The sequence below is a fragment of the Heteronotia binoei genome, chromosome 4, assembly GCF_032191835.1.
Source record: "Heteronotia binoei isolate CCM8104 ecotype False Entrance Well chromosome 4, APGP_CSIRO_Hbin_v1, whole genome shotgun sequence".
Classification (NCBI taxonomy): domain Eukaryota; kingdom Metazoa; phylum Chordata; class Lepidosauria; order Squamata; family Gekkonidae; genus Heteronotia; species Heteronotia binoei.
In genome coordinates, this window is record NC_083226.1 from 147,750,757 (window position 1) to 147,765,170 (window position 14,414).

The window sequence follows — 14,414 nt, forward strand, 5'->3', positions numbered from 1 at the left end:
CACCACCCAAGATATGCCCCCCAATGTTTCCAAGAGTTCAAGTCACTTACTTAGGAGGGGGGTTAAGCTGCAGTACTGCAGTGGGAGCCCTCTGCTCACGACCTGAGTTCGATCCCAGCGGAAGCTGGTTCAGGTAGCCGGCCCGAGGCTGACTCAGCCTTCCATCCTTCCGAGGTCGGTAAAATGAGTACCCAGCTTGCTGGGGGGGGGGGGAGTGTAGATGACTGGAGAAGGCAATGGCAAACCACCCAGTAAAAAGTGTGCCGTGAAAACGTTGTGAAAGCAACCTCACCCCAGAGTCGAAAACGACTGGTGCTTGCACAGGGGACTACCTTTACCTTTTTTTATTTCCAAGTAAACATTCAGAGAACGGATCTGTTATTAGGGCAACCGTGTGAAGGAAAGGCGTCTGCACATGTTCAGAGGCAACCCGACAGAAAGGACCCAGGGCTGAATCCTGCTCTGGGACCGGCTCTAAACAAACCAAGCCGGGATCCCCTCCCCTTTGACTCGGGACAATGAAAGGCAGGCCAGGTCTTCTCCCCGTCGGTTGGCGGCGGCGCCAATGTCCTGCGAAAAGGCGCAATTTGGCGCTCGGGCTCCGGGCGGCTGGGCGCAGTCCCGGGGGAGACGTGTGGAGAGGAGGGGCTGGCGATGCGTGCCAAGGCGAAGGCGCCACCTCTGGCGCTCAATCGGCCGCCGGCCCGCCTTCCCTCGGCTCGCTCTCCTCCCCTGAGAGGCCGGAGGGCCCCCCCACCCCCTCCCCTCCAGCCTGGCCAGACGGCCGACCCAGCGCCGCGCCGCATCCTCGGCAGCAGGGCGGGCAACTGGAAAGCGCCATGCAAAACCGCGGCGGCGGCGGCAGGCAAGCCTTTGGCACCCTCTGCCCCAACAGGGTGCAGGATCTGGCCGAGCGGCTGGCCAGGAAGCCGGGCAAAGGCGAGAGAAAGGTGGGTTGGCGGCAGGAGGAGGAGAAGCCCTGAGGCTCCCGGGGCTGCTCTCTCGGGAGGAAGGGACAGCCAGGGGTCAGCAGCGCTCGTCGCATCCACCAGGGGAGTGTCTCTGAGCGCGTGCAAAGTTCCCTCGTGGTTAGCTTTCCTGAGGGGCTCCCGTGGCAGAGGATCTGCGGCCCGGGCCCAGTTCAGTCTCACGCATCTCCAGGTCAAGGGATCGTGGGAAAGGGAGCCGCTGCCAGCCAGAGCGGGCAATACTGCCCTTGACGACCTGACTCAGCAGGAGGCAACTTGGTGGGTTCGTCCGGAAGCAGGGGGCAGAGTGCCTCGGGCAAAGAGTGCGCTTCTTAGGGAAATCTGAGCCCCGATTTTATGCTCTGACCGCGGCGGTCTCCCCCGAAGTAAAACGACAGCCGTTCTTAGCGACTCTCGTCCCCAAAAGAGGGATGCTGGGCGCAGCATCCCGAACCCAGGCAGGCTTCTTTGGAAGGAAGTCCCACAGGACGCGGCGTCTCTTACTCCCGAGGAAGGGTGCCCAATAGGAGAGCAGCCTGACGTTGCGCTTTCCCGGGAATAAGCCCCAGGGAGGGGACCTTAGGATTCTGAGTAGACCTGCTTAGGATCGCGCTGTTCCGTCGCTAACTCCATCACGGTTGTGCCTGGGCTTGTTCGCCGGCAGGTGCCGCGGAAGATCCACCCGAGGAGCAACCCGGTAGCCGTTTATCCCGACCCGACTCCAGACCCTGTGGCCTTGGGTGAGTTCAGCGGGGAATGGGTGGCGTGAAGGCGCTGGGGGAGCCATGCAGCCCGAGCCAAACAAACAGGAACCCGAGCCAAACAAACAGAACAAAGTAGGAGTCAAGTGGCACCTTTAAGACCAACAAAGGTTTATTCAGAATGTAAGCTTTCGTGTGCTCTCTAAGCACACTTCACCAGACGAGCCAGGTGGAGCCAGATGGGGTACCTGGTTCCTCGCCTGATGAAGTGTGCTTACTTAGAGCACACGGAAGCTTACATTCTGAATAAACCTTTGTTGGTCTTAAAGGTGGCACTTGACTCCTGCTTTGTTCTACTGCTTCACGCCAACACGGCTGCCCACTTGGATCTATCTTCATTGACTGTGTTAGCGGTCACTATTCATGGAACTGGAGGGTGATTGCTGCTTCGGGGTCATTAATCCGGCATAAAGCAGTGTACAGTGTTCAGAACACTTTCCCCGGGCATGTTGTTTCTCCTCTCGCTGCTCGCATGTGTAGACGCAGCATGTCACTGTGGCTCAGTGCAATCCTAGGCATGCTGACACATACGCAGACAATACTAACAATGGCGGCTTATTCCCAGCAGGGCTGCAGACTTAACCAAGCAGCGCGGGTCTAACGGCCGGTTTTCTTCCCCCTCCAGCGTTTGCGACCATCGACTGGCAGGATTTAGGCGACTGCAGCTCGGTCTTCCCGCAGGAGCTTTCCAGAGTCCCTGCCCCAACCCAGCAGGTAACTGACAGCCTCCCTCCCTCCCTCCGGCGCATTTTTGCCCAGACTCTGTCGCTGCTTTAGGATTGGAAGCAGCAGCCTCCTCTGGCCGCTCCCCAAAGCACCTCTGGCCGCGGGGGCCGCGCATCCTTTGATGTGCTCGCCGGAAGGCGGGGCTCCAGCAGAAGGCTGGCCAACCTGAGGCCGGGGAGGGGCTGGAGACCTCCCGGAATTGCAACTGATCTCCAAAGTACATAAACCACTTTTTTAAAAAATAAAACATTTATTCCACTTTTCCTGGAGAAAACGGCTGCTTTGCGAGGTGGAGTGCACAGCATTATGCCCCTCCTCCTCTCCCCAAACCCCACTCTCGCAGGCTCCATCCTCCAAGCCCCGGGGACTTCTGAATCCAGAGTTGGCAACGCTCTCGAGCAGGGGGCGGGGAAAGGGGAGCAGTGCCCGCTTCCTTAAATATTGTTTACTTATTTATTAAAAAGGCACTTCCACGTCTCGTTTCTCCCCAATGGAGATTTCCCCCCCCAAAAAACCAAACGCCTTGGAATATCGTTTCCCTGGTGAGGTGGGTTAGACTTGCACGCATCCTAAACAATACGCTTTCAATTTGTTTTCAACGCGCTTTGCAACCTGCAAAAACCCTGTAGCTCAAGTGCATCGGAAGTGAATTTCAGCGGTAGAGTGGAAAGCTGAACCTGAATCTCCTAGACTCTGGGCTCCCACTCCAACCGCTGCACGAGGCTGTCTTGCTTCAGAAATGAAGGGGGGGGGGGAAGAGAGATTAGGTATTTTCCTGCATAGTTAGATTCCGAGTCCAGGAGCACTTTAAGAGACCAACTAGTTTTCCAGAGTCGAAGATTCCTTCCTCAGACAACAGTTAGAATGGCGATATCGCAATCCCATTAGCCTCGCCCTCTGGCCGGAAGGGAAAACCATGTCCTGTCCCTTTAATGGAGGCTTCAGGCGTGGAAGGGGCGCCTGGAACTTTAAATAGCGAAGCGCTAACTCCTATCCAGTTAAGCCTCTTTTAAAGGGACAGGGCTTTTTTCTCCAGGCCTGTGGTGAGGCTAAAAACATTTACCTTAATACTACACTCACTTGGAGGAAGGCCTGGCAAAAGATGCGACTTAACAAAACCTCAGACTTCTACTAGATAGGGCGCAATCCACCTCCCCCTTAAAGCAAGTGATAAGGACTCTGGTTGTCATGGGTCACAAATGCACCCTTAGAGACATATGGTGTGCCAGAGCGTTAGAAGCGGGGATCTCAGACGTACATTGTCAGCTGACTCCCCCAGATCTCAGCCTAGCCTACCTCACCGGGGTGTTGTGAGGACAACGGATCATTTGGAAAGCGAACGAACGTAATTAGAAGTCAAATCTAGAGAACAGAGTAGAAGGGGCCCGGCGTTCCCTCTTGACCGTCTATGTGGATCTAGCCAGAGGATCGCGATTCTGAGACAGCCATATGGGAACGTTTGGGTTAGCTTGACTTTCCGTGGGTAGAGCTAATTCGGAGGCAAAGTGGGGTGACTCTTTCTGCAAAAGGCCCAGTCGTATCAACGTGTACCCGGATTCAACAGAATTTATTCGCAGGGAAGCATCCATCGGGTCCAAACCTAACTCGGGAGTAACGCCCCTTTGCACTGGTGGCACAGCACTTGTTTCCCACTCAACATACTCAGGCTCCCTTTGCACACCTCCCGAAGAGGTTATGTGGGCAGAAATGGGTATTTATGTCTCCAGCAACGCCACTATAACCATTTGAGGGGCTAGGTTAGAGTCCAGTGGCATCTTTAAGACCAACAAAGGTTTAGTCACTTCTTCAGATACAATGAAGTGGAAGACAACCCTCCAAAGTCTAGACGGAGGCTGAACAGCAAATTAGCATGTAAATGATGAAGATATTTTAAGATATGCGGAGGAATAACACGTTTATAGGGTCAACAGTGGTATGGAATTAAGAGAGGACAACAGTTAATGTCAAAATAGGACATAAATGTGTAAAAGAATCCCTTCTAAATGTAGGAAGTTAACTGAGACGCCCTTGGGACGCACCATTCGTCTCCTCTCAATCATGAAGATAACAAAGAGCTTTTTGTTTTCTTTTGTTGGGGTCTGGGTAAAAGTCGGATCTACACGGATCTTCATGAATTCATATGATTTTTACATTGAAATGAAATCAAACCACTTTAATCCTGTAGATTCTGTCTTAGACTATAGGCAGGACCACAAAAATCATGCCTCCACGAATTCGTGGCGCCTCAGCAGTGCAAAAACTGGCTTCCAAAGCACGGATCCTCATGAATTCATATGATTTTTATGGTGAAATGAAATCAAACCACCATCATGTTGTAGATCCTCTCTTAGACTATAGGCAGCACCAGAAAAATCATGCCTCCACGAATTGGTGGCGCCACAGCACTGAAAAAACATGTTTCCAAACCACGGATCCTCATGGATCCTCATGATTTTTGCTTTGGGCCACCACAAGATAACCAGCCAATCACATATCATGTCCATGGGCAGATGTTGGACCACAGAAATCGTGGATCCACGGCTTCGTGGCAGCACCAGGGACCAAAAACTTACTTTTGGACCACGGATCCTCATGGATCCATGTGATTTTTGCTTCGGATCCCCCCAAGCCCTCCATCCAGTCACATACCATGTCCATGGGCACAGTTTACACCACAGAAATCATGGATCCACCGTTTCGTGGCAGCGCCAGGGACCAAAAACTTGCTTTTGGACCACGGATCCTCATAAATCCACGTGATTTTTGCCTTGGATCCCCCCAAGACGTCCATCCAGTCATATATCATGTCCATGGGCACAGTTTACATCACAGAAATCATGGATCCACGGCTTCGTGGCAGCGCCAGGGACCAAAAACTTGCTTTTGGACCACGGATCCTCATGGATCCACATGATTTTTGCCTTGGATCCCCCCAAGCCATCCATCCAGTCATATATTATGTCCATCGGCACAGTTTACACCACAGAAATCATGGATCCACGGCTTCGTGGCAGCGCCAGGGACCAAAAACTTGCTTTTGGACCACGGATCCTCATGGATACACATGATTTTTGCCTTGGATCCCCCCAAGCCATCCATCCAGTCATATATTATGTCCATGGGCACAGTTTACACCACAGAAATCATGGATCCACGGCTTCGTGGCAGCGCCAGGGACCAAAAACTTGCTTTTGGACCACGGATCCTCATGGATCCACATGATTTTTGCCTTGGATCCCCCCAAGCCGTCCATCCAGTCATATATCATGACCATGGGCACAGTTTACACCACAGAAATAATGGATCCACGGCTTCGTGGCAGCGCCAGGGACCAAAAACTTGCTTTTGGACCACGGATCCTCATGGATCCACATGATTTTTGCCTTGGATCCCCCCAAACCGTCCATCCAGTCATGTATCATGTCCATGGGCACAGCTTACACCACAGAAATCATGGATCCACGGCTTCGTGGCAGGGCCAGGGACCAAAAACTTGCTTTTGGACCACGGATCCTCATGGATCCACATGATTTTTGCCTTGGATCCCCCCAAGCCATCCATCCAGTCATATATTATGTCCATGGGCACAGTTTACACCACAGAAATCATGGATCCACGGCTTCGTGGCAGCGCCAGGGACCAAAAACTTGCTTTTGGACCACGGATCCTCATGGATACACATCATTTTTGCCTTGGATCCCCCCAAGCCATCCATCCAGTCATATATTATGTCCATGGGCACAGTTTACACCACAGAAATCATGGATCCACGGCTTCGTGGCAGCGCCAGGGACCAAAAACTTGCTTTTGGACCACGGATCCTCATGGATACACATGATTTTTGCCTTGGATCCCCCCAAGCCGTCCATCCAGTCATATATCATGTCCATGGGCACAGTTTACACCACAGAAATAATGGATCCACGGCTTCGTGGCAGCGCCAGGGACCAAAAACTTGCTTTTGGACCACGGATCCTCATGGATCCACATGATTTTTGCCTTGGATCCCCCCAAACCGTCCATCCAGTCATGTATCATGTCCATGGGCACAGCTTACACCACAGAAATCATGGATCCACGGCTTCGTGGCAGGGCCAGGGACCAAAAACTTGCTTTTGGACCACGGATCCTCATGGATCCACATGATTTTTGCCTTGGATCCCCCCAAGCCATCCATCCAGTCATATATAATGTCCATGGGCACAGTTTACACCACAGAAATCATGGATCCACGGCTTCGTGGCAGCGCTAGGGACCAAAAACTTGCTTTTGGACCACGGATCCTCATGGATCCACATGATTTTTGCCTTGGATCCCCCCAAGCCATCCATCCAGTCATATATCATGTCCATGGGCACAGCTTACACCACAGAAATCATGGATCCACGGCTTCGTGGCAGCACCAGGGACCAAAAACTTGCTTTTGGACCACGGATCCTCATGGATCCACATGATTTTTACCTTGGATCCCCCCAAGCCATCCATCCAGTCATATATCATGTCCATGGGCACAGTTTACAACACAGAAATCATGGATCCACGGCTTCGTGGCAGCACCAGGGACCAAAAACTTGCTTTTGGACCACAGATCCTCATGGATCCACATGATTTTTGCCTTGGATCCCCCCAAGCCATCCATCCAGTCATATATTATGTCCATGGGCACAGCTTACACCCCAGAAATCATGGATCCACGGCTTCGTGGCAGCGCCAGGGACCAAGAACTTGCTTTGGACCACGGATCCTCATGGATCCACATGATTTTTGCCTTGGATCCCCCCAAGCCATCCATCCAGTCATATATCATGTCCATGGGCACAGCTTACACCACAGAAATCATGGATCCACGGCTTTGTGGCAGCGCCAGGGACCAAAAACTTGCTTTTGGACCACGGATCCTCATGGATCCACATGATTTCTGCCTTGGATCCCCCAAAGCCATCCATCCAGTCATATATCATGTCCATGGGCACAGTTTACACCACAGAAATCATGGATCCACGGCTTTGTGGCAGCGCCAGGGACCAAAAACTTGCTTTTGGACCACGGATCCTTATGGATCCACATGATTTTTGCCTTGGATCCCCCCAAGCCATCCATCCAGTCATATATCATGTCCATGGGCACAGCTTACACCACAGAAATCATGGATCCACGGCTTTGTGGCAGCGCCAGGGACCAAAAACTTGCTTTTGGACCACGGATCCTCATGGATCCACATGATTTTTGCCTTGGATCCACCCAAGCCGTTCATCCAGTCATATATTAAGTCCATGGGCACAGCTTACACCACAGAAATCATGGATCCACGGCTTCGTGGCAGCGCCAGGGACCAAAAACTTGCTTTTGGACCACGGATCCTCATGGATCCACATGATTTTTGCCTTGGATCCCCCCAAGCCATCCATCCAGTCATATATCATGTCCATGGGCACAGTTTACACCACAGAAATCATGGATCCACGGCTTCGTGGCAGCACCAGGGACCAAAAACTTGCTTTTGGACCACAGATCCTCATGGATCCACATGATTTTTGCCTTGGATCCCCCCAAGCCATCCATCCAGTCATATATTATGTCCATGGGCACAGCTTACACCCCAGAAATCATGGATCCACGGCTTCGTGGCAGCGCCAGGGACCAAGAACTTGCTTTGGACCACGGATCCTCATGGATCCACATGATTTTTGCCTTGGATCCCCCCAAGCCATCCATCCAGTCATATATCATGTCCATGGGCACAGTTTACACCACAGAAATCATGGATCCACGGCTTCGTGGCAGCGCCAGGGACCAAAAACTTGCTTTTGGACCACGGATCCTCATGGATCCACATGATTTCTGCCTTGGATCCCCCAAAGCCATCCATCCAGTCATATATCATGTCCATGGGCACAGTTTACACCACAGAAATCATGGATCCACGGCTTTGTGGCAGCGCCAGGGACCAAAAACTTGCTTTTGGACCACGGATCCTTATGGATCCACATGATTTTTGCCTTGGATCCCCCCAAGCCATCCATCCAGTCATATATTATGTCCATGGGCACAGCTTACACCACAGAAATCATGGTTCCACAGCTTCGTGGCAGCGCCAGGGACCAAAAACTTGCTTTTGGAACACGGATCCTCATGGATCCACATGATTTTTTCCTTGGATCCCCCCAAGCCATCCATCCAGTCATATATCATATCCATGGGCACAGTTTACACCACAGAAATCATGGATCCACTGTTTCGTGGCAGCACCGGGGACCAAAAACTTGCTTTTGGACCACAGATCCTCATGGATGCACATGAGTTCTGCTTCAAATCCCCCAAGCCCTCCATACAGTCACATATCATGTCCATGAGCAGAGTCTGCACCACAGAAATCATGGATCCACGACTTCGTGGCAGCACCAGGGACGTAAAACTTGATTTTGGACCACGGATCCTCATGGATACACATGATTTTTGCCTTGGATCCCCCCAAGCCATCCATCCAGTCATATATTATGTCCATGGGCACAGTTTACACCACAGAAATCATGGATCCACGGCTTCGTGGCAGCGCCAGGGACCAAAAACTTGCTTTTGGACCACGGATCCTCATGGATCCACATGATTTTTGCCTTGGATCCCCCCAAGCCGTCCATCCAGTCATATATCATGTCCATGGGCACAGTTTACACCACAGAAATAATGGATCCACGGCTTCGTGGCAGCGCCAGGGACCAAAAACTTGCTTTTGGACCACGGATCCTCATGGATCCACATGATTTTTGCCTTGGATCCCCCCAAACCGTCCATCCAGTCATGTATCATGTCCATGGGCACAGCTTACACCACAGAAATCATGGATCCACGGCTTCGTGGCAGGGCCAGGGACCAAAAACTTGCTTTTGGACCACGGATCCTCATGGATCCACATGATTTTTGCCTTGGATCCCCCCAAGCCATCCATCCAGTCATATATCATGTCCATGGGCACAGTTTACACCACAGAAATCATGGATCCACGGCTTCGTGGCAGCGCCAGGGACCAAAAACTTGCTTTTGGACCACGGATCCTCATGGATCCACATGATTTCTGCCTTGGATCCCCCAAAGCCATCCATCCAGTCATATATCATGTCCATGGGCACAGTTTACACCACAGAAATCATGGATCCACGGCTTTGTGGCAGCGCCAGGGACCAAAAACTTGCTTTTGGACCACGGATCCTTATGGATCCACATGATTTTTGCCTTGGATCCCCCCAAGCCATCCATCCAGTCATATATTATGTCCATGGGCACAGCTTACACCACAGAAATCATGGTTCCACAGCTTCGTGGCAGCGCCAGGGACCAAAAACTTGCTTTTGGAACACGGATCCTCATGGATCCACATGATTTTTTCCTTGGATCCCCCCAAGCCATCCATCCAGTCATATATCATATCCATGGGCACAGTTTACACCACAGAAATCATGGATCCACGGCTTCGTGGCAGCGCCAGGGACCAAAAACTTGCTTTTGGACCACGGATCCTCATGGATCCACATGATTTTTGCCTTGGATCCCCCCAAGCCGTCCATCCAGTCATATATCATGTCCATGGGCACAGTTTACACCACAGAAATCATGGATCCACTGTTTCGTGGCAGCACCGGGGACCAAAAACTTGCTTTTGGACCACAGATCCTCATGGATGCACATGATTTCTGCTTCAAGTCCCCCAAGCCCTCCATACAGTCACATATCATGTCCATGAGCAGAGTCTGCACCACAGAAATCATGGATCCACGACTTCGTGGCAGCACCAGGGACGTAAAACTTGATTTTGGACCACGGATCCTCATGGATCCACATGATTTCTGCTTTGGATCCCCCAAGCCCTCCATCCAGTCACATATCATGTCCATGAGCAGAGTCTGCACCACAGAAATCGTGGATCCACAGCTTCGTGGTAGCGCAAGGGACCATAAACTTGCTTTTGGACCACGGATCCTCATGGATCCACATGATTTCTGCTTCAGATCCCCACAAGCCTTCTATCCAGTCACATATCATGTCCATGAGCACAGTTTACACCACAGAAATCATGGATCCACGGCTTCGTGGCAGCGCCAGGGACCAAAAACTTGCTTTTGGACCACGGATCCTCATGGATCCACATGATTTTTGCCTTGGATCCCCCCAAGCCGTCCATCCAGTCATATATTATGTCCATAGGCACAGTTTACACCACAGAAATCATGGATCCACTGCTTCGTGGCAGCTCCAGAAATCAAAAACTTGGTTATAAACCACGGATCCTCATGAATCCACGTGATTTCTGCTTCGGAACCCCCCAAGCCCTCCATGCAGTCACATATCATGTCCATGGCCAGAGTTTCCACCACAGAAATCATGGATCCACGGCTTCGTGGCAGCACCAGGGACCAAAAACTTGCTTTTGGACCACGGATCCTCATGGATCCATGTGATTTCTGCTTCGGATCCCCCCAAGCCCTCCATACAGCCACATATCATGTCCATGGGCACAGTTTACACTACAGAAATCATGGATCCACGGTTTCGTGGCAGCACCAGGGACCAAAAACTTGCTTTTGGACCACGGATCCTCATGGATCCATGTGATTTCTGCTTCGGATCCCCCCAAGCCCTCCACACAGCCACATATCATGTCCATGGGCAGAGTTTACACCACAGAAATCATGGCTCCATGGTTTCATGGCAGCGCCAGGGACCAAAAACTTGGTTTTGAATCACGGATCCTCATGGATCCACATGATTTCTGCTTCAGATCCTCCCAAGCCCTCAATCGAATCACGTATCACGTCTATTAGCAGAGTCTAGAACACAGAAATCATAGATCCACGGCTTCGTGGCAGTTCCAGAAATAAAAAACTTGGTTATAAACCATGGATCCTCATGGATCCACGTGATTTCTGCTTCGGAACCCCGCAAGCCCTCCATACAGCCACATATCATGTCCATGGGCACAGTTTACACCACAGAAATTGTGGATCCACGGCTTTGTGGCAGCACCAGGGACCAAAAACTTGCTTTTGGACCACGGATCCTCATGGATCCATGTGATTTTTGCTTCGGATCCCCCCAAGCTCTCCACACAGCCACATATCATGTCCATGGGCACAGTTTACACCACAGAAATCATGGATCCACGGTTTCGTGGCAGCTCCTGGGACCAAAAATCTGCTTTTGGACCACGGATCCTCATGGATCCATGTGATTTCTGCTTCGGATCCCCCCAAGCCCTCCATACAGCCACATATCATGTCCATGGGCACAGTTTACACCACAGAAATCATGGCTCCATGGTTTCATGGCAGCGCCAGGGACCAAAAACTTGGTTTTGAATCACGGATCCTCATGGATCCACATGATTTCTGCTTCAGATCCTCCCAAGCCCTCAATGGAATCACGTACCATGTCCATGAGCAGAGTCTACAACACAGAAATCATGGATCCACGGCTTCGTGGCAGCTCCAGAAATCAAAAACTTGGTTATAAACCACGGATCCTCATGAATCCACGTGATTTCTGCTTCGTAACCCCCCAAGCCCTCCATACAGTCACATATCATGTCCATGGCCAGAGTTTCCACCACAGAAATCATGGATCCACGGCTTCGTGGCAGCACCAGAGACCAAAAACGTGCTTTTGTACCACGGATCCTCATGGATCCATGTGATTTTTGCTTCGGATCCCCCCAAGCCCTCCATACAGCCACATATCATGTCCATGGGCACAGTTTACACTACAGAAATCATGGATCCACGGTTTCGTGGCAGCACCAGGGACCAAAAACTTGCTTTTGGACCACGGATCCTCATGGATCCACATGATTTTTGCTTTGGAGCCCCCCAAGCCCTCCATCCAGTCGCATATCATGCCCATGGACAGAGTTTGCAGCACAGAAATTGTGGATTCACAACTTCATGGCAGCGCCAGGGACCAAAAACTTGCTTTTGGAACACAGATCCTCATGAATCCTCATGATTTTTACTTTGGGCCACCCCAAGCTCTCTATCCAATCACATATCATGTCCATGGGTAAAGCTTGCACCACAGAAATCATAGATACACAGCTTCGTGGCAGTGCCAGAGACCAAAAACTTGGTATTGGACCATGGATCCTCATGAATCCTCATGAATTTTGCCTTGGATTCCCCCAACCTCACCATCCAATCGCATATCATGTCTATGGGCGGAGCTTCCACCACAAAAATCATGGATCCACGGCTTCGTGGCAGCACCATGGAAGAAGAACTTGGTTTTGCACCATGGATCCTCATGAGTTTACACCCTGGAAATCATGGATCCTTGGCATTGTGGCAACATCATGGAGCGAAAACATGGCTTTGAAGCACATATCCTCATGGATCCTCATGATATCTGCATTGGCTCATCCCAAGCTCACCATCCAATCTCATGTTGTGTCCATGGAAAGAGCTTGCTCCACAGATATAATGGATCCATGGCTTCGTGGCAGCACCATGGATCCAGAACATGATTTTGAGGCACGGATCCTCATGGGTCCTCTTATGAAAAGATAGGAGTCTTGGAAAACAATTTCACAGTTGACCTTTATTCCTGGTTTAGCAGTGTCCCCAAATTGACATTCTACACCAGGGGTGGACAACGATAGCTCTCCAGAAGTTTTTTGCCTACAACTCCCATCAGCCCCAGCCATCAGCCATGCTTGCTGGGCTGATGGGAGTTGTAGGCAAAAAACTTCTGGAGAGGTACTGTTGGCCACCCCTGTTCTACACTAAAATAATAGAATTGTATAGAATCATAGAGTTGGAAGGGACCTCCAGGGTCATCTAGTCCAACTCCCTGCACAATGCAGGAAACTCACAAACACCTTCCCCAACATTCACAGGATCTTCATTGCTGTCAGATGCCCATCTAGCCTCTGTTGAAAAACCTCCAGGGAAGGAGAGCCCACCACCTCCCGAGGAAGCCTGTTCCACTGAGGACCGCTCTAACGGTCAGGAAGTTCTTCCTCATGTTGAGCTGGAAACTCTTTTCATTTAATTTCAACCCATTGGTTCTGGTCCCACCTTCTGGGGCCACAGAAAACAATTCCACACCATCCGCTATATGACAGCCCTTGAAGTACTTGAAGATGGTGATCATATCACCCCTCAGTTGTCTCCTCTCCAAGCTAAACAGACCGAGCTCCTTCAATCTTTCCTCATAGGACTTGGTCTCCATGTCCCTCATCATCTCCATTGCCCTCCTCTGGACATATTTCGTTATTAACCTGTGGTGCCCCAAAATGAACGCAGTAGTCTGGTAGGGTCCTAACCACAGCAGAGTAAAGTGACACAATCACTGAACATGATGTGGACACTTGGTTTTTGGTGATAAATTGTGTTTGCCTTGTGTGGAATTGTTTCCTGTGGCCCTGGAAGGTAGGAGCAGAAGCGGTTGAGATCAAAAGTGGTTTCGGCTCAACATCAGGAAGAATTTCCTGATCGTTAGCAATTTCTCAGTTGAACAGGCTTCCTCCTCGGGACGTGGTGGGCTCTCCTTCCTTGGACGTGTTTAAACAGAGGCTAGATGGCCATCTGACAGCAATGAAGATCCTGTGAGTTTAGGGGGAGATGTTTGTGAGTTTCCTGCATTGTGCAGGGGGTTGGACTAGATGACCCTGGAGGTCCCTTCCAACTCTATGATTCCATTATTCTAATTTGGTGGCCTCTATCTAGTGAGCAAGATGTTTTGAAGTCAAAGATAAGACCATTACAATATCTGCCTTGGATAGTTTGCAACTCAGTGGCATCAGAAAGTTCAGAATGCAGTTATTTACAGTGAAAGGTACGGACATGATTTTGATTTCTCATGTTACTGTGGTGTCCTTGATAAGGTAGAGACATTACAGATTTTTTTTGTTTGGTCATCCTGTAGACATTGGTGTGATGTCATAATGCACAAGCCTCAAAGTAGCTGAAGCAGT